This window comes from Scardinius erythrophthalmus (assembly GCF_964197995.2).
Source record: "Scardinius erythrophthalmus genome assembly, chromosome: 8".
NCBI classification, from domain to species: Eukaryota; Metazoa; Chordata; class Actinopteri; order Cypriniformes; family Leuciscidae; genus Scardinius; species Scardinius erythrophthalmus.
In genome coordinates, this window is record NC_138228.1 from 49,014,998 (window position 1) to 49,035,917 (window position 20,920).

At 42.8% G+C, this 20,920-nt stretch overlaps 1 protein-coding gene across 3 annotated transcripts in view; it reads left to right on the forward strand.

Annotated features, from left to right (window-relative positions):
• st7 (suppression of tumorigenicity 7) overlaps positions 1–20,920 on the forward strand; it is a 72,682-nt gene that overhangs the window by 7,347 nt on the left and 44,415 nt on the right. The gene's annotated exons all lie outside the window — the stretch shown is intronic.

The window sequence follows — 20,920 nt, forward strand, 5'->3', positions numbered from 1 at the left end:
ATATATATATATATAATTATTTATTGTATTTATTTTTTTCTTTTTGTGTGATTTTAAAATGCTTTTTATTTTAGTTTTGTAAGGCCGCTTAATTTTGCCAAAAAGTTTGTGATTATAGATCAATTTGACAACTATAAAATTATTATTATTCTTTTTATTATTGTTACTATTACTAAATAAAGATATTAAACAAAATGAGAAATATTACTATTGTAATATTTCATTGAAAAATAATAATCATTTTATTTTACAGTACATATTTATGGCTGTATTCATTTCTTTAGTTTTCAAACATGAAACCATCAAGTTTTTATGTTGGCAGAAACACGCAGCTCTTAAAGGGATATTTCACCCATTCTGTCCTTCTGTCGTTCCAAACACACATGACTTTCATTCATCTTCAGAACACAAATGGAGATATTTTGAATGAAATATGAGTAACTGATGTTGAGAGAGTAACTGACGTTGAGAGAGTAACTGACGTTGAGAGAGTAACTGACGTTGAGAGAGTAACTGACGATGAGAGTAACTGACGTTGAGAGAGTAACTGACGTTGAGAGAGTAACTGACGTTGAGAGAGTAACTGACGTTGAGAGTAACTGACGATGAGAGTAACTGACGTTGAGAGAGTAACTGACGTTGAGAGAGTAACTGACGTTGAGAGAGTAACTGACGTTGAGAGAGTAACTGACGTTGAGAGAGTAACTGACGTTGAGAGAGTAACTGACGTTGAGAGTGATGTTGAGAGTAACTGACGTTGAGAGAGTAACTGACGATGAGAGTAACTGATGTTGAGAGAGTAACTGACGATGAGAGTAACTGACGTTGAGAGAGTAACTGACGTTGAGAGAGTAACTGACGATGAGAGTAACTGACGTTGAGAGAGTAACTGACGTTGAGAGAGTAACTGACGTTGAGAGTAACTGACGTTGAGAGAGTAACTGACGTTGAGAGAGTAACTGACGTTGAGAGAGTAACTGACGTTGAGAGAGTAACTGACGTGAGTAACTGACGTTGAGAGAGTAACTGATGTTGAGAGTAACTGACGATGAGAGTAACTGACGTTGAGAGAGTAACTGACGTTGAGAGAGTAACTGACGTTGAGAGTGATGTTGAGAGTAACTGACGATGAGAGAGTAACTGACGTTGAGAGTAACTGACGTTGAGAGTAACTGACGTTGAGAGAGTAACTGACGTTGAGAGTGATGTTGAGAGTAACTGACGTTGAGAGAGTAACTGACGTTGAGAGTGATGTTGAGAGTAACTGATGTTGAGAGAGTAACTGACGTTGAGAGTAACTGACGTTGAGAGTAACTGACGTTGAGAGTAACTGACGTTGAGAGTAACTGACGTTGAGAGTAACTGACGTTGAGAGTAACTGACGTTGAGAGTGATGTTGAGAGTAACTGACGTTGAGAGTAACTGACGTTGAGAGTAACTGACGTTGAGAGAGTAACTGACGTTGAGAGTGATGTTGAGAGTAACTGACGATGAGAGAGTAACTGACGTTGAGAGTAACTGACGTTGAGAGAGTAACTGACGTTGAGAGTGATGTTGAGAGTAACTGATGTTGAGAGAGTAACTGACGTTGAGAGTAACTGACGTTGAGAGTGATGTTGAGAGTAACTGACGTTGAGAGAGTAACTGACGTTGAGAGTAACTGACGTTGAGAGTGATGTTGAGAGTAACTGACGTTGAGAGAGTAACTGACGTTGAGAGTGATGTTGAGAGTAACTGATGTTGAGAGAGTAACTGACGTTGAGAGTAACTGACGTTGAGAGTAACTGACGTTGAGAGTGATGTTGAGAGTAACTGACGTTGAGAGTAACTGACGTTGAGAGTAACTGACGTTGAGAGAGTAACTGACGTTGAGAGTGATGTTGAGAGTAACTGACGATGAGAGAGTAACTGACGTTGAGAGTAACTGACGTTGAGAGTGATGTTGAGAGAGTAACTGACGTTGAGAGTAACTGACGTTGAGAGTAACTGACGTTGAGAGTAACTGACGTTGAGAGTAACTGACGTTGAGAGTAACTGACGTTGAGAGTAACTGACGTTGAGAGTAACTGACGTTGAGAGTGATGTTGAGAGTAACTGACGTTGAGAGAGTAACTGACGTTGAGAGTGATGTTGAGAGTAACTGATGTTGAGAGAGTAACTGACGTTGAGAGTAACTGACGTTGAGAGTAACTGACGTTGAGAGTGATGTTGAGAGTAACTGACGTTGAGAGTAACTGACGTTGAGAGTAACTGACGTTGAGAGTAACTGACGTTGAGAGTGATGTTGAGAGTAACTGACGATGAGAGAGTAACTGACGTTGAGAGTAACTGACGTTGAGAGTAACTGACGTTGAGAGTAACTGACGTTGAGAGTAACTGATGTTGAGAGAGTAACTGACGTTGAGAGTAACTGACGTTGAGAGTGATGTTGAGAGTAACTGATGTTGAGAGAGTAACTGACGTTGAGAGTAACTGACGTTGAGAGTAACTGACGTTGAGAGTGATGTTGAGAGTAACTGACGTTGAGAGTAACTGACGTTGAGAGTAACTGACGTTGAGAGTAACTGACGTTGAGAGTGATGTTGAGAGTAACTGACGATGAGAGAGTAACTGACGTTGAGAGTAACTGACGTTGAGAGTGATGTTGAGAGAGTAACTGACGTTGAGAGTAACTGACGTTGAGAGTAACTGACGTTGAGAGTAACTGACGTTGAGAGTAACTGACGTTGAGAGTGATGTTGAGAGTAACTGACGTTGAGAGAGTAACTGACGTTGAGAGTGATGTTGAGAGTAACTGATGTTGAGAGAGTAACTGACGTTGAGAGTAACTGACGTTGAGAGTAACTGACGTTGAGAGTGATGTTGAGAGTAACTGACGTTGAGAGAGTAACTGACGTTGAGAGTAACTGACGTTGAGAGTGATGTTGAGAGTAACTGACGTTGAGAGAGTAACTGACGTTGAGAGTGATGTTGAGAGTAACTGATGTTGAGAGAGTAACTGACGTTGAGAGTAACTGACGTTGAGAGTAACTGACGTTGAGAGTGATGTTGAGAGTAACTGACGTTGAGAGTAACTGACGTTGAGAGTAACTGACGTTGAGAGTGATGTTGAGAGTAACTGACGTTGAGAGTGATGTTGAGAGTAACTGACGTTGAGAGAGTAACTGACGTTGAGAGTAACTGACGTTGAGAGAGTAACTGACGTTGAGAGTAACTGACGTTGAGAGTAACTGACGTTGAGAGTAACTGACGTTGAGAGTGATGTTGAGAGTAACTGACGTTGAGAGAGTAACTGACGTTGAGAGTAACTGACGTTGAGAGAGTGACTGACGTTGAGAGTGATGTTGAGAGTAACTGACGTTGAGAGAGTAACTGACGTTGAGAGAGTAACTGACGTTGAGAGAGTGACTGACGTTGAGAGTGATGTTGAGAGTAACTGACGATGAGAGTAACTGACGTTGAGAGAGTAACTGACGTTGAGAAAGTAACTGACGTTGAGAGTAACTGACGTTGAGAGAGTAACTGACGTTGAGAGTGATGTTGAGAGTAACTGACGTTGAGAGAGTAACTGACGATGAGAGTGATGTTGAGAGTAACTGACGTTGAGAGAGTAACTGACGTTGAGAGTAACTGACGTTGAGAGTAACTGACGTTGAGAGTGATGTTGAGAGTAACTGATGTTGAGAGAGTAACTGACGTTGAGAGTAACTGACGTTGAGAGAGTAACTGACGTTGAGAGAGTAACTGACGTTGAGAGTGATGTTGAGAGTAACTGACGTTGAGAGAGTAACTGACGATGAGAGTGATGTTGAGAGTAACTGACGTTGAGAGAGTAACTGACGTTGAGAGTAACTGACGTTGAGAGTAACTGACGTTGAGAGTGATGTTGAGAGTAACTGACGTTGAGAGAGTAACTGACGTTGAGAGTAACTGACGTTGAGAGAGTAACTGACGTTGAGAGAGTAACTGACGTTGAGAGAGTAACTGACGTTGAGAGAGTGACTGACGTTGAGAGTGATGTTGAGAGTAACTGACGATGAGAGTAACTGACGTTGAGAGAGTAACTGACGTTGAGAGAGTAACTGACGTTGAGAGAGTGACTGACGTTGAGAGAGTAACTGATGTTGAGAGAGTAACTGACGTTGAGAGTGATGTTGAGAGTAACTGACGATGAGAGTAACTGACGATGAGAGTAACTGACGTTGAGAGAGTAACTGACGTTGAGAGAGTAACTGACGTTGAGAGAGTAACTGATGTTGAGAGAGTAACTGATGTTAAGAGTAACTGACGTTGAGAGAGTAACTGACGTTGAGAGAGTAACTGACGTTGAGAGAGTAACTGATGTTGAGAGTAACTGACGATGAGAGTAACTGATGTTGAGAGAGTAACTGATGTTGAGAGAGTAACTGACGTTGAGAGTGATGTTGAGAGTAACTGACGTTGAGAGAGTAACTGACGTTGAGAGAGTAACTGACGTTGAGAGAGTAACTGATGTTGAGAGAGTAACTGACGTTGAGAGAGTAACTGATGTTGAGAGTAACTGACGATGAGAGTAACTGATGTTGAGAGAGTAACTGATGTTGAGAGAGATGTTGAGAGTAACTGACGTTGAGAGAGTAACTGACGTTGAGAGAGTAACTGACGTTGAGAGTAACTGACGTTGAGAGAGTAACTGACGTTGAGAGTAACTGATGTTGAGAGAGTAACTGATGTTGAGAGAGTAACTGACGTTGAGAGTGATGTTGAGAGTGATGTTGAGAGTGATGTTGAGAGAGTAACTGATGTTGAGAGAGTAACTGACGTTGAGAGAGTAACTGACGTTGAGAGAGTAACTGACGTTGAGAGTAACGTTGAGAGAGTAACTGACGTTGAGAGTGATGTTGAGAGAGTAACTGATGTTGAGAGAGTAACTGACGTTGAGAGAGTAACTGACGTTGAGAGTAACGTTGAGAGAGTAACTGACGTTGAGAGAGTAACTGACGTTGAGAGAGTAACTGACGTTGAGAGAGTAACTGACGTTGAGAGTGATGTTGAGAGGAACTGACGATGAGAGTAACTGACGTTGAGAGAGTAACTGACGTTGAGAGAGTAACTGACTGAGAGGAACTGACGATGAGAGGAACTGACGTTGAGAGAGTAACTGACGTTGAGAGAGTAACTGACGTTGAGAGAGTAACTGATGTTGAGAGAGTAACTGATGTTAAGAGTAACTGACGTTGAGAGAGTAACTGACGTTGAGAGAGTAACTGACGTTGAGAGAGTAACTGACGTTGAGAGAGTAACTGACGTTGAGAGAGTAACTGACGTGAGTAACTGACGTTGAGAGAGTAACTGACGTTGAGAGAGTAACTGACGTTGAGAGTGATGTTGAGAGGAACTGACGATGAGAGTAACTGACGTTGAGAGTGATGTTGAGAGTAACTGACGATGAGAGTAACTGACGTTGAGAGAGTAACTGACGTTGAGAGAGTAACTGACGTTGAGAGAGTGACTGACGTTGAGAGTGATGTTGAGAGTAACTGACGATGAGAGTAACTGACGTTGAGAGAGTAACTGACGTTGAGAGAGTAACTGACGTTGAGAGTAACTGACGTTGAGAGAGTAACTGACGTTGAGAGTGATGTTGAGAGTAACTGACGTTGAGAGAGTAACTGACGATGAGAGTGATGTTGAGAGTAACTGACGTTGAGAGAGTAACTGACGTTGAGAGAGTAACTGACGTTGAGAGTAACTGACGTTGAGAGTAACTGACGTTGAGAGTGATGTTGAGAGTAACTGACGTTGAGAGAGTAACTGACGTTGAGAGTAACTGACGTTGAGAGTAACTGACGTTGAGAGAGTAACTGACGTTGAGAGAGTAACTGACGTTGAGAGAGTGACTGACGTTGAGAGTGATGTTGAGAGTGACTGACGTTGAGAGTGATGTTGAGAGTAACTGACGTTGAGAGAGTAACTGACGTTGAGAGAGTAACTGACGTTGAGAGTAACTGACGATGAGAGTAACTGACGTTGAGAGAGTAACTGACGTTGAGAGAGTAACTGACGTTGAGAGAGTGACTGACGTTGAGAGTGATGTTGAGAGTAACTGATGTTGAGAGAGTAACTGATGTTGAGAGAGTAACTGACGTTGAGAGAGTAACTGACGTTGAGAGAGTAACTGACGTTGAGAGTGATGTTGAGAGTAACTGACGATGAGAGTAACTGACGTTGAGAGAGTAACTGACATTGAGAGAGTAACTGACGTTGAGAGAGTAACTGATGTTAAGAGTAACTGACGTTGAGAGAGTAACTGACGTTGAGAGAGTAACTGACGTTGAGAGAGTAACTGACGTTGAGAGAGTAACTGACGTTGAGAGAGTAACTGACGTTGAGAGTAACTGATGTTGAGAGAGTAACTGACGTTGAGAGAGTAACTGACGTTGAGAGAGTAACTGACGTTGAGAGAGTAACTGACGTTGAGAGAGTAACTGATGTTAAGAGTAACTGACGTTGAGAGAGTAACTGACGTTGAGAGAGTAACTGACGTTGAGAGAGTAACTGACGATGAGAGTAACTGATGTTGAGAGAGTAACTGATGTTGAGAGAGTAACTGATGTTGAGAGAGTAACTGACGTTGAGAGTGATGTTGAGAGTAACTGACGTTGAGAGAGTAACTGACGTTGAGAGAGTAACTGATGTTGAGAGTAACTGACGTTGAGAGAGTAACTGACGTTGAGAGAGTAACTGATGTTGAGAGTAACTGACGATGAGAGTAACTGATGTTGAGAGAGTAACTGATGTTGAGAGAGTAACTGACGTTGAGAGTGATGTTGAGAGTAACTGACGTTGAGAGAGTAACTGACGTTGAGAGAGTAACTGACGTTGAGAGTAACTGACGTTGAGAGAGTAACTGACGTTGAGAGTAACTGATGTTGAGAGAGTAACTGATGTTGAGAGAGTAACTGACGTTGAGAGTGATGTTGAGAGTAACTGACGTTGAGAGAGTAACTGACGTTGAGAGAGTAACTGACGTTGAGAGTAACGTTGAGAGAGTAACTGACGTTGAGAGAGTAACTGACGTTGAGAGAGTAACTGACGTTGAGAGTGATGTTGAGAGGAACTGACGATGAGAGTAACTGACGTTGAGAGAGTAACTGACGTTGAGAGAGTAACTGACGATGAGAGGAACTGACGATGAGAGTAACTGACGTTGAGAGAGTAACTGACGTTGAGAGAGTAACTGACGTTGAGAGAGTAACTGATGTTGAGAGAGTAACTGATGTTAAGAGTAACTGACGTTGAGAGAGTAACTGACGTTGAGAGAAGTAACTGACGTTGAGAGAGTAACTGACGTTGAGAGAGTAACTGACGTTGAGAGAGTAACTGACGTGAGTAACTGACGTTGAGAGAGTAACTGACGTTGAGAGAGTAACTGACGTTGAGAGTGATGTTGAGAGGAACTGACGATGAGAGTAACTGACGTTGAGAGTGATGTTGAGAGTAACTGACGTTGAGAGAGTAACTGATGTTGAGAGAGTAACTGACGTTGAGAGAGTAACTGACGTTGAGAGAGTAACTGACGTTGAGAGAGTAACTGACGTTGAGAGAGTAACTGACGTTGAGAGAGTAACTGACGTTGAGAGTGATGTTGAGAGGAACTGACGATGAGAGTAACTGACGTTGAGAGAGTAACTGACGTTGAGAGAGTAACTGACGTTGAGAGTGATGTTGAGAGGAACTGACGATGAGAGTAACTGACGTTGAGAGTGATGTTGAGAGTAACTGATGTTGAGAGAGTAACTGACTTTGAGAGAGTAACTGACGTTGAGAGAGTAACTGACGTTGAGAGAGTAACTGACGTGAGTAACTGACGTTGAGAGAGTAACTGACGTTGAGAGAGTAACTGACGTTGAGAGTGATGTTGAGAGGAACTGACGATGAGAGTAACTGACGTTGAGAGTGATGTTGAGAGTAACTGACGTTGAGAGAGTAACTGACGTTGAGAGAGTAACTGACGTTGAGAGAGTAACTGACGTTGAGAGTGATGTTGAGAGGAACTGACGATGAGAGTAACTGACGTTGAGAGTGATGTTGAGAGTAACTGACGTTGAGAGAGTAACTGATGTTGAGAGAGTAACTGACGTTGAGAGAGTAACTGACGTTGAGAGAGTAACTGACGTTGAGAGAGTAACTGACGTTGAGAGAGTAACTGACGTTGAGAGGAACTGACGGTGAGAGTAACTGACGTTGAGAGAGTAACTGACGTTGAGAGAGTAACTGACGTTGAGAGAGTAACTGACGTTGAGAGTGATGTTGAGAGTAACTGACGTTGAGAGTAACTGACGTTGAGAGAGTAACTGACGTTGAGAGTAACTGACGTTGAGAGAGTAACTGACGTTGAGAGAGTAACTGACGTTGAGAGAGTAACTGACGTTGAGAGTGATGTTGAGAGTAACTGACGTTGAGAGTAACTGACGTTGAGAGAGTAACTGACGTTGAGAGTGATGTTGAGAGTAACTGACGTTGAGAGTAACTGACGTTGAGAGAGTAACTGACGTTGAGAGTGATGTTGAGAGGAACTGACGATGAGAGTAACTGACGTTGAGAGTGATGTTGAGAGTAACTGACGTTGAGAGAGTAACTGATGTTGAGAGAGTAACTGACGTTGAGAGAGTAACTGACGTTGAGAGAGTAACTGACGTTGAGAGAGTAACTGACGTTGAGAGTGATGTTGAGAGGAACTGACGATGAGAGTAACTGACGTTGAGAGTGATGTTGAGAGGAACTGACGTTGAGAGAGTAACTGACGTTGAGAGAGTAACTGACGTTGAGAGAGTAACTGACGTTGAGAGAGTAACTGACGTTGAGAGAGTAACTGACGTTGAGAGAGTAACTGACGTTGAGAGAGTAACTGACGTTGAGAGTGATGTTGAGAGGAACTGACGATGAGAGTAACTGACGTTGAGAGAGTAACTGACGTTGAGAGAGTAACTGACGTTGAGAGAGTAACTGATGTTGAGAGAGTAACTGATGTTAAGAGTAACTGACGTTGAGAGAGTAACTGACGTTGAGAGTGATGTTGAGAGGAACTGACGATGAGAGTAACTGACGTTGAGAGTGACGTTGAGAGTAACTGACGTTGAGAGTAACTGACGTTGAGAGTATCTGACGTTGAGAGTATCTGACGTTGAGAGAGTAACTGATGTTGAGAGTGATGTTGAGAGGAACTGACGATGAGAGTAACTGATGTTGAGAGAGTAACTGACGTTGAGAGTAACTGACGTTGAGAGTAACTGACGTTGAGAGAGTAACTGACGATGAGAGTAACTGACGTTGAGAGAGTAACTGACGATGAGAGTAACTGACTGAGAGTAACTGACGTTGAGAGAGTAACTGACGTTGAGAGAGTAACTGACGTTGAGAGAGTAACTGACGTTGAGAGTAACTGACGTTGAGAGTAACTGATGTTGAGAGAGTAACTGACGATGAGAGTAACTGACGTTGAGAGAGTAACTGACGATGAGAGTAACTGACGATGAGAGTAACTGACGTTGAGAGAGTAACTGACGTTGAGAGTAACTGACGTTGAGAGTAACTGACGTTGAGAGAGTAACTGACGTTGAGAGTAACTGACGATGAGAGTAACTGATGTTGAGAGAGTAACTGACGTTGAGAGAGTAACTGACGTTGAGAGTGACGTTGAGAGTAACTGACGTTGAGAGAGTAACTGACGTTGAGAGTAACTGACGATGAGAGTAACTGACGTTGAGAGAGTAACTGACGTTGAGAGAGTAACTGACGTTGAGAGAGTAACTGACGTTGAGAAAGTAACTGACGTTGAGAGTGACTGACGTTGAGAGTAACTGACGTTGAGAGAGTAACTGACGTTGAGAGTAACTGACGTTGAGAGAGTAACTGACGTTGAGAGTGATGTTGAGAGTAACTGACGATGAGAGTAACTGACGTTGAGAGAGTAACTGACGTTGAGAGAGTAACTGACGTTGAGAGAGTAACTGACGTTGAGAGAGTAACTGATGTTGAGAGAGTAACTGATGTTAAGAGTAACTGACGTTGAGAGAGTAACTGACGTTGAGAGTGATGTTGAGAGGAACTGACGATGAGAGTAACTGACGTTGAGAGTGACGTTGAGAGTAACTGACGTTGAGAGTAACTGACGTTGAGAGTAACTGACGTTGAGAGTAACTGACGTTGAGAGTATCTGACGTTGAGAATATCTGATGTTGAGAGAGTAACTGATGTTGAGAGTGATGTTGAGAGGAACTAACGATGAGAGTAACTGACGTTGAGAGTGATGTTGAGAGTAACTGACGTTGAGAGTAACTGACGATGAGAGTAACTGACGATGAGAGTAACTGACGTTGAGAGAGTAACTGACGATGAGAGTAACTGACGTTGAGAGTAACTGACGTTGAGAGAGTAACTGACGTTGAGAGTAACTGACGTTGAGAGTAACTGACGATGAGAGTAACTGACGATGAGAGTAACTGACGTTGAGAGAGTAACTGACGATGAGAGTAACTGACGATGAGAGTAACTGACGATGAGAGAGTAACTGACGTTGAGAGAGTAACTGACGTTGAGAGTAACTGACGTTGAGAGTAACTGACGTTGAGAGTAACTGACGTTGAGAGAGTAACTGACGTTGAGAGAGTAACTGACGTTGAGAGTAACTGACGATGAGAGTAACTGACGTTGAGAGAGTAACTGACGTTGAGAGAGTAACTGACGTTGAGAGTGATGTTGAGAGTAACTGACGTTGAGAGTAACTGACGTTGAGAGTAACTGACGTTGAGAGAGTAACTGACGTTGAGAGTAACTGATGTTGAGAGAGTAACTGACATTGAGAGAGTAACTGACGTTGAGAGTAACTGACGTTGAGAGTAACTGACGTTGAGAGTAACTGACGTTGAGAGAGTAACTGACGTTGAGAGAGTAACTGACGTTGAGAGAGTAACTGACGTTGAGAGTGATGTTGAGAGTAACTGACGTTGAGAGTAATTGACGTTGAGAGAGTAACTGACGTTGAGAGTAACTGATGTTGAGAGGAACTGACGTTGAGAGAGTAACTGACGTTGAGAGAGTAACTGACGTTGAGAGAGTAACTGATGTTGAGAGTAACTGACGTTGAGAGTAACTGACGTTGAGAGAGTAACTGACGTTGAGAGTGATGTTGAGAGTAACTGACGTTGAGAGAGTAACTGACGTTGAGAGAGTAACTGACGTTGAGAGAGTAACTGATGTTGAGAGTAACTGACGTTGAGAGTAACTGACGTTGAGAGTAACTGACGTTGAGAGTAACTGACGTTGAGAGTAACTGACGTTGAGAGTAACTGACGTTGAGAGTAACTGACGTTGAGAGAGTAACTGACGTTGAGAGTGATGTTGAGAGTAACTGACGATGAGAGTAACTGACGTTGAGAGTGATGTTGAGAGGAACTGACGATGAGAGTAACTGACGTTGAGAGTAACTGATGTTGAGAGAGTAACTGACGTTGAGAGTGATGTTGAGAGTAACTGACGATGAGAGTAACTGACGTTGAGAGTGATGTTGAGAGGAACTGACGATGAGAGTAACTGACGTTGAGAGTAACTGATGTTGAGAGAGTAACTGACATTGAGAGTGATGTTGAGAGTAACTGACGATGAGAGTAACTGACGTTGAGAGTAACTGACGTAACTGACGTTGAGAGTAACTGACGATGAGAGTAACTGACGATGAGAGTAACTGACGTTGAGAGTAACTGACGTTGAGAGAGTAACTGACGTTGAGAGTAACTGATGTTGAGAGAGTAACTGATGTTGAGAGTAACTGACGTTGAGAGTGATGTTGAGAGTAACTGACATTGAGAGAGTAACTGACGTTGAGAGAGTAACTGACGTTGAGAGTGATGTTGAGAGTAACTGACGTTGAGAGAGTAACTGACGATGAGAGTAACTGATGTTGAGAGAGTAACTGACGTTGAGAGAGAGTAACTGACGTTGAGAGAGTAACTGACGTTCAGAGAGTAACTGACGTTGAGAGTGATGTTGAGAGTAACTGACGTTGAGAGAGAGTAACTGACGTTGAGAGAGTAACTGACGTTGAGAGAGTAACTGACGTTGAGACTGACGTTGAGAGAGTAACTGACGTTGAGAGAGTAACTGACGTTGAGAGAGTAACTGACGTTGAGAGAGTAACTGACGTTGAGAGTGATGTTGAGAGTAACTGACGTTGAGAGAGTAACTGACGTTGAGAGAGTAACTGACGTTGAGAGTAACTGATGTTGAGAGAGTAACTGACGTTGAGAGAGTAACTGACGTTGAGAGTAACTGACGTTGAGAGTGATGTTTAGAGTAACTGACGTTGAGAGTAACTGACGATGAGAGAGTAACTGACGTTGAGAGAGTAACTGACGTTGAGAGTAACTGATGTTGAGAGAGTAACTGACGTTGAGAGAGAGTAACTGACGTTGAGAGAGTAACTGACGTTGAGAGTGATGTTGAGAGTAACTGACGTTGAGAGAGTAACTGACGTTGAGAGTAACTGACGATGAGAGTAACTGATGTTGAGAGAGTAACTGACGTTGAGAGAGTAACTGACGTTGAGAGTGATGTTGAGAGTAACTGACGTTGAGAGAGTAACTGACGTTGAGAGAGTAACTGACGTTGAGAGAGTAACTGACGTTGAGAGTGATGTTGAGAGTAACTGACGTTGAGAGAGTAACTGACGTTGAGAGTAACTGATGTTGAGAGAGTAACTGACGTTGAGAGAGTAACTGACGTTGAGAGAGTAACTGACGTTGAGAGAGAGTAACTGACGTTGAGAGAGTAACTGACGTTGAGAGTGATGTTGAGAGTAACTGACGTTGAGAGAGTAACTGACGTTGAGAGAGAGTAACTGACGTTGAGAGAGTAACTGACGTTGAGAGTGATGTTGAGAGTAACTGACGATAAGAGTAACTGACGTTGAGAGTGATGTTGAGAGTAACTGACGTTGAGAGTGATGTTGAGAGTAACTGACGATGAGAGTAACTGATGTTGAGAGAGTAACTGACGATGAGAGTAACTGACGATGAGAGTAACTGACGTTGAGAGTAACTGACGTTGAGAGTGATGTTGAGAGTAACTGACGATGAGAGTAACTGACGTAACTGACGTTGAGAGTAACTGACGTTGAGAGTAACTGACGATGAGAGTAACTGACGTTGAGAGTAACTGACGTTGAGAGAGTAACTGACGTTGAGAGTAACTGATGTTGAGAGAGTAACTGATGTTGAGAGTAACTGACGTTGAGAGTGATGTTGAGAGTAACTGACATTGAGAGAGTAACTGACGTTGAGAGAGTAACTGACGTTGAGAGTGATGTTGAGAGTAACTGATGTTGAGAGAGTAACTGACGATGAGAGTAACTGATGTTGAGAGAGTAACTGACGTTGAGAGAGAGTAACTGACGTTGAGAGAGTAACTGACGTTCAGAGAGTAACTGACGTTGAGAGTGATGTTGAGAGTAACTGACGTTTAGAGTAAATGACGTTGAGAGTAACTGACGTTGAGAGTAACTGACGTTGAGAGTTACTGACGTTGAGAGAGTAACTGACGTTGAGAGTAACTGACGTTGAGAGAGTAACTGACGTTGAGAGTAAGTAACTGACGTTGAGAGTAAGTAACTGACGATGAGAGTAACTGACGTTGAGAGTAACTGACGTTGAGAGAGTAACTGACGTTGAGAGAGTAACTGACGTTGAGAGTAACTGACGTTGAGAGTAACTGACGTTGAGAGTAACTGACGATGAGAGTAACTGACGATGAGAGTAACTGACGATGAGAGTAACTGACGATGAGAGTAACTGACTATGAGAGTAACTGACGTTGAGAGAGTAACTGACGTTGAGAGTAACTGACGTTGAGAGTAAGTAACTGACGATGAGAGTAACTGACGTTGAGAGTAACTGACGTTGAGAGTAACTGACGTTGAGAGAGTAACTGACGTTGAGAGTAACTGACGTTGAGAGTAACTGACGTTTAGAGTAAATGACGTTGAGAGTAACTGATGTTGAGAGAGTAACTGACGTTGAGAGAGAGTAACTGACGTTGAGAGAGTAACTGACGTTGAGATTGACGTTGAGAGAGTAACTGACGTTGAGAGAGTAACTGACGATGAGAGAGTAACTGACGTTGAGAGAGTAACTGACGTTGAGAGTAACTGACGATGAGAGTAACTGATGTTGAGAGAGTAACTGACGTTGAGAGAGAGTAACTGACGTTGAGAGAGTAACTGACGTTGAGAGTAACTGACGTTGAGAGTGATGTTTAGAGTAACTGACGTTGAGAGTAACTGACGATGAGAGAGTAACTGACGTTGAGAGAGTAACTGACGTTGAGAGTAACTGACGATGAGAGTAACTGATGTTGAGAGATCAACTGACGTTGAGAGAGAGTAACTGACGTTGAGAGAGTAACTGACGATGAGAGTAACTGACGATGAGAGTAACTGACGTTGAGAGAGTAACTGACGTTGAGAGTAACTGACGTTGAGAGTAACTGACGTTGAGAGAGTAACTGACGTTGAGAGTAACTGACGTTGAGAGTAACTGACGTTGAGAGTAACTGACGATGAGAGTAACTGACGATGAGAGTAACTGACGATGAGAGTAACTGACGATGAGAGAGTAACTGACGTTGAGAGTAACTGACGTTGAGAGTAAGTAACTGACGTTGAGAGTAACTGACGTTGAGAGTAACTGACGTTGAGAGTAACTGACGTTGAGAGTAACTGACGTTGAGAGAGTAACTGACGTTGAGAGTAACTGACGTTGAGAGTAACTGACGTTTAGAGTAAATGACGTTGAGAGTAACTGATGTTGAGAGAGTAACTGACGTTGAGAGAGAGTAACTGACGTTGAGAGAGTAACTGACGTTGAGATTGACGTTGAGAGAGTAACTGACGTTGAGAGAGTAACTGACGATGAGAGAGTAACTGACGTTGAGAGAGTAACTGACGTTGAGAGTAACTGACGATGAGAGTAACTGATGTTGAGAGAGTAACTGACGTTGAGAGAGAGTAACTGACGTTGAGAGAGTAACTGACGTTGAGAGTAACTGACGTTGAGAGTGATGTTTAGAGTAACTGACGTTGAGAGTAACTGACGATGAGAGAGTAACTGACGTTGAGAGAGTAACTGACGTTGAGAGTAACTGACGATGAGAGTAACTGATGTTGAGAGATCAACTGACGTTGAGAGAGAGTAACTGACGTTGAGAGAGTAACTGACGATGAGAGTAACTGACGATGAGAGTAACTGACGTTGAGAGAGTAACTGACGTTGAGAGTAACTGACGTTGAGAGTAACTGACGTTGAGAGAGTAACTGACGTTGAGAGAGTAACTGACGTTGAGAGTAACTGACGATGAGAGTAACTGACGTTGAGAGAGTAACTGACGTTGAGAGAGTAACTGACGTTGAGAGAGTAACTGACGTTGAGAGTGATGTTGAGAGTAACTGACGTTGAGAGTAACTGACGTTGAGAGTAACTGACGTTGAGAGAGTAACTGACGTTGAGAGTAACTGATGTTGAGAGAGTAACTGACATTGAGAGAGTAACTGACGTTGAGAGTAACTGACGTTGAGAGTAACTGACGTTGAGAGTAACTGACGTTGAGAGAGTAACTGACGTTGAGAGAGTAACTGACGTTGAGAGAGTAACTGACGTTGAGAGTGATGTTGAGAGTAACTGACGTTGAGAGTAATTGACGTTGAGAGAGTAACTGACGTTGAGAGTAACTGATGTTGAGAGGAACTGACGTTGAGAGAGTAACTGACGTTGAGAGAGTAACTGACGTTGAGAGAGTAACTGATGTTGAGAGTAACTGACGTTGAGAGTAACTGACGTTGAGAGAGTAACTGACGTTGAGAGTGATGTTGAGAGTAACTGACGTTGAGAGAGTAACTGACGTTGAGAGAGTAACTGACGTTGAGAGAGTAACTGATGTTGAGAGTAACTGACGTTGAGAGTAACTGACGTTGAGAGTAACTGACGTTGAGAGTAACTGACGTTGAGAGTAACTGACGTTGAGAGTAACTGACGTTGAGAGAGTAACTGACGTTGAGAGTGATGTTGAGAGGAACTGACGATGAGAGTAACTGACGTTGAGAGTAACTGATGTTGAGAGAGTAACTGACGTTGAGAGTGATGTTGAGAGTAACTGACGATGAGAGTAACTGACGTTGAGAGTGATGTTGAGAGGAACTGACGATGAGAGTAACTGACGTTGAGAGTAACTGATGTTGAGAGAGTAACTGACATTGAGAGTGATGTTGAGAGTAACTGACGATGAGAGTAACTGACGTTGAGAGTAACTGACGTAACTGACGTTGAGAGTAACTGACGATGAGAGTAACTGACGATGAGAGTAACTGACGTTGAGAGTAACTGACGTTGAGAGAGTAACTGACGTTGAGAGTAACTGATGTTGAGAGAGTAACTGATGTTGAGAGTAACTGACGTTGAGAGTGATGTTGAGAGTAACTGACATTGAGAGAGTAACTGACGTTGAGAGAGTAACTGACGTTGAGAGAGTAACTGACGTTGAGAGTAACTGACGTTGAGAGTGATGTTTAGAGTAACTGACGTTGAGAGTAACTGACGATGAGAGAGTAACTGACGTTGAGAGAGTAACTGACGTTGAGAGTAACTGATGTTGAGAGAGTAACTGACGTTGAGAGAGAGTAACTGACGTTGAGAGAGTAACTGACGTTGAGAGTGATGTTGAGAGTAACTGACGTTGAGAGAGTAACTGACGTTGAGAGTAACTGACGATGAGAGTAACTGACGATGAGAGTAACTGATGTTGAGAGAGTAACTGACGTTGAGAGAGTAACTGACGTTGAGAGTGATGTTGAGAGTAACTGACGTTGAGAGAGTAACTGACGTTGAGAGAGTAACTGACGTTGAGAGAGTAACTGACGTTGAGAGTGATGTTGAGAGTAACTGACGTTGAGAGAGTAACTGACGTTGAGAGTAACTGATGTTGAGAGAGTAACTGACGTTGAGAGAGTAACTGACGTTGAGAGAGTAACTGACGTTGAGAGAGAGTAACTGACGTTGAGAGAGTAACTGACGTTGAGAGTGATGTTGAGAGTAACTGACGTTGAGAGAGTAACTGACGTTGAGAGAGAGTAACTGACGTTGAGAGAGTAACTGACGTTGAGAGTGATGTTGAGAGTAACTGACGATAAGAGTAACTGACGTTGAGAGTGATGTTGAGAGTAACTGACGTTGAGAGTGATGTTGAGAGTAACTGACGATGAGAGTAACTGATGTTGAGAGAGTAACTGACGATGAGAGTAACTGACGATGAGAGTAACTGACGTTGAGAGTAACTGACGTTGAGAGTGATGTTGAGAGTAACTGACGATGAGAGTAACTGACGTAACTGACGTTGAGAGTAACTGACGTTGAGAGTAACTGACGATGAGAGTAACTGACGTTGAGAGTAACTGACGTTGAGAGAGTAACTGACGTTGAGAGTAACTGATGTTGAGAGAGTAACTGATGTTGAGAGTAACTGACGTTGAGAGTGATGTTGAGAGTAACTGACATTGAGAGAGTAACTGACGTTGAGAGAGTAACTGACGTTGAGAGTGATGTTGAGAGTAACTGATGTTGAGAGAGTAACTGACGATGAGAGTAACTGATGTTGAGAGAGTAACTGACGTTGAGAGAGAGTAACTGACGTTGAGAGAGTAACTGACGTTCAGAGAGTAACTGACGTTGAGAGTGATGTTGAGAGTAACTGACGTTTAGAGTAAATGACGTTGAGAGTAACTGACGTTGAGAGTAACTGACGTTGAGAGTTACTGACGTTGAGAGAGTAACTGACGTTGAGAGTAACTGACGTTGAGAGAGTAACTGACGTTGAGAGTAAGTAACTGACGTTGAGAGTAAGTAACTGACGATGAGAGTAACTGACGTTGAGAGTAACTGACGTTGAGAGAGAGTAACTGACGTTGAGAGAGTAACTGACGTTCAGAGAGTAACTGACGTTGAGAGTGATGTTGAGAGTAACTGACGTTTAGAGTAAATGACGTTGAGAGTAACTGACGTTGAGAGTAACTGACGTTGAGAGTTACTGACGTTGAGAGAGTAACTGACGTTGAGAGTAACTGACGTTGAGAGAGTAACTGACGTTGAGAGTAAGTAACTGACGTTGAGAGTAAGTAACTGACGATGAGAGTAACTGACGTTGAGAGTAACTGACGTTGAGAGAGTAACTGACGTTGAGAGAGTAACTGACGTTGAGAGAGTAACTGACGTTGAGAGTAACTGACGTTGAGAGTAACTGACGTTGAGAGTAACTGACGATGAGAGTAACTGACGATGAGAGTAACTGACGATGAGAGTAACTGACGATGAGAGTAACTGACTATGAGAGTAACTGACGTTGAGAGAGTAACTGACGTTGAGAGTAACTGACGTTGAGAGTAAGTAACTGACGATGAGAGTAACTGACGTTGAGAGTAACTGACGTTGAGAGTAACTGACGTTGAGAGTAACTGACGTTGAGAGAGTAACTGACGTTGAGAGTAACTGACGTTGAGAGTAACTGACGTTTAGAGTAAATGACGTTGAGAGTAACTGATGTTGAGAGAGTAACTGACGTTGAGAGAGAGTAACTGACGTTGAGAGAGTAACTGACGTTGAGATTGACGTTGAGAGAGTAACTGACGTTGAGAGAGTAACTGACGATGAGAGAGTAACTGACGTTGAGAGAGTAACTGACGTTGAGAGTAACTGACGATGAGAGTAACTGATGTTGAGAGAGTAACTGACGTTGAGAGAGAGTAACTGACGTTGAGAGAGTAACTGACGTTGAGAGTAACTGACGTTGAGAGTGATGTTTAGAGTAACTGACGTTGAGAGTAACTGACGATGAGAGAGTAACTGACGTTGAGAGAGTAACTGACGTTGAGAGTAACTGACGATGAGAGTAACTGATGTTGAGAGATCAACTGACGTTGAGAGAGAGTAACTGACGTTGAGAGAGTAACTGACGTTGAGAGTGATGTTGAGAGTAACTGACGTTGAGAGAGTAACTGACGTTGAGAGAGTAACTGACGTTGAGAGTAACTGACGATGAGAGTAACTGACGTTGAGAGAGAGTAACTGACGTTGAGAGAGAGTAACTGACGTTGAGAGAGTAACTGACGTTGAGAGTGATGTTGAGAGTAACTGACGTTGAGAGAGTAACTGACGTTGAGAGAGTAACTGACGTTGAGAGTGATGTTGAGAGTAACTGACGTTGAGAGAGTAACTGACGTTGAGAGTAACTGATGTTGAGAGAGTAACTGACGTTGAGAGAGTAACTGACGTTTAGAGAGAGTAACTGACGTTGAGAGAGTAACTGACGTTGAGAGTGATGTTGAGAGTAACTGACGTTGAGAGAGTAACTGACGTTGAGAGAGTAACTGACGTTGAGAGAGTAACTGACGTTGAGAGAGTAACTGACGTTGAGAGTGATGTTGAGAGTAACTGACTTTGAGAGAGTAACTGACGTTGAGAGTAACTGACGTTGAGAGTAACTGACGATAAGAGTAACTGACGTTGAGAGTGATGTTGAGAGTAACTGAGGTTGAGAGTGATGTTGAGAGTAACTGACGATGAGAGTAACTGATGTTGAGAGAGTAACTGACGATGAGAGTAACTGACGATGAGAGTAACTGACGATGAGAGTAACTGACGTTGAGAGAGAGTAACTGACGTTGAGAGAGAGTAACTGACGTTGAGAGAGTAACTGACGTTGAGAGAGTAACTGACGTTGAGAGTAACTGACGTTGAGAGAGTAACTGACGTTGAGAGTAACTGACGTTTAGAGTAAATGACGTTGAGAGTAACTGACGTTGAGAGTAACTGACGTTGAGAGTTACTGACGTTGAGAGAGTAACTGACGTTGAGAGTAACTGACGTTGAGAGAGTAACTGACGTTGAGAGTAAGTAACTGACGTTGAGAGTAAGTAACTGACGATGAGAGTAACTGACGTTGAGAGTAACTGACGTTGAGAGAGTAACTGACGTTGAGAGAGTAACTGACGTTGAGAGTAACTGACGTTGAGAGTAACTGACGTTGAGAGTAACTGACGATGAGAGTAACTGACGATGAGAGTAACTGACTATGAGAGTAACTGACGTTGAGAGAGTAACTGATGTTGAGAGAGTAACTGACGTTGAGAGTAACTGACGTTGAGAGTAAGTAACTGACGTTGAGATGACGTTGAGAGTAACTGACGTTGAGAGTAACTGACGTTGAGAGAGTAACTGACGTTGAGAGAGTAACTGACGTTGAGAGTAACTGACGTTGAGAGAGTAACTGACGTTGAGAGTAAGTAACTGACGATGAGAGTAACTGACGTTGAGAGTAACTGACGTAACTGACGTTGAGAGTAACTGACGATGAGAGTAACTGACGTTGAGAGTAACTGACGTAACTGACGATGAGAGTAACTGACGATGAGAGTAACTGATGAGAGTAACTGACGTTGAGAGTAACTGACGTAACTGACGTTGAGAGTAAGTAACTGACGTTGAGAGTAACTGACGTTGACAAACTGACGTTGAGAGTAACTGACGTTGAGAGTAACTGACGATGAGAGTAACTGACGTTGAGAGTAACTGACGATGAGAGTAACTGATGTTGAGAGTAACTGATGTTGAGAGTAATTGACGTTGAGAGTAACTGACATTGAGAGAGTAACTGACGATGAGAGTAACTGACGTTGAGAGAGTAACTGACGTTGAGAGTAACTGACGTTGAGAGTAAGTAACTGACGATGTGAGTAACTGACGATGAGAGTAACTGACGTTGAGAGTAACTGACGTTGAGAGTAACTAACGTTGAGAGTAACTGACGTTGAGAGAGTAACTGACGTTGAGAGTAACTGACGTTG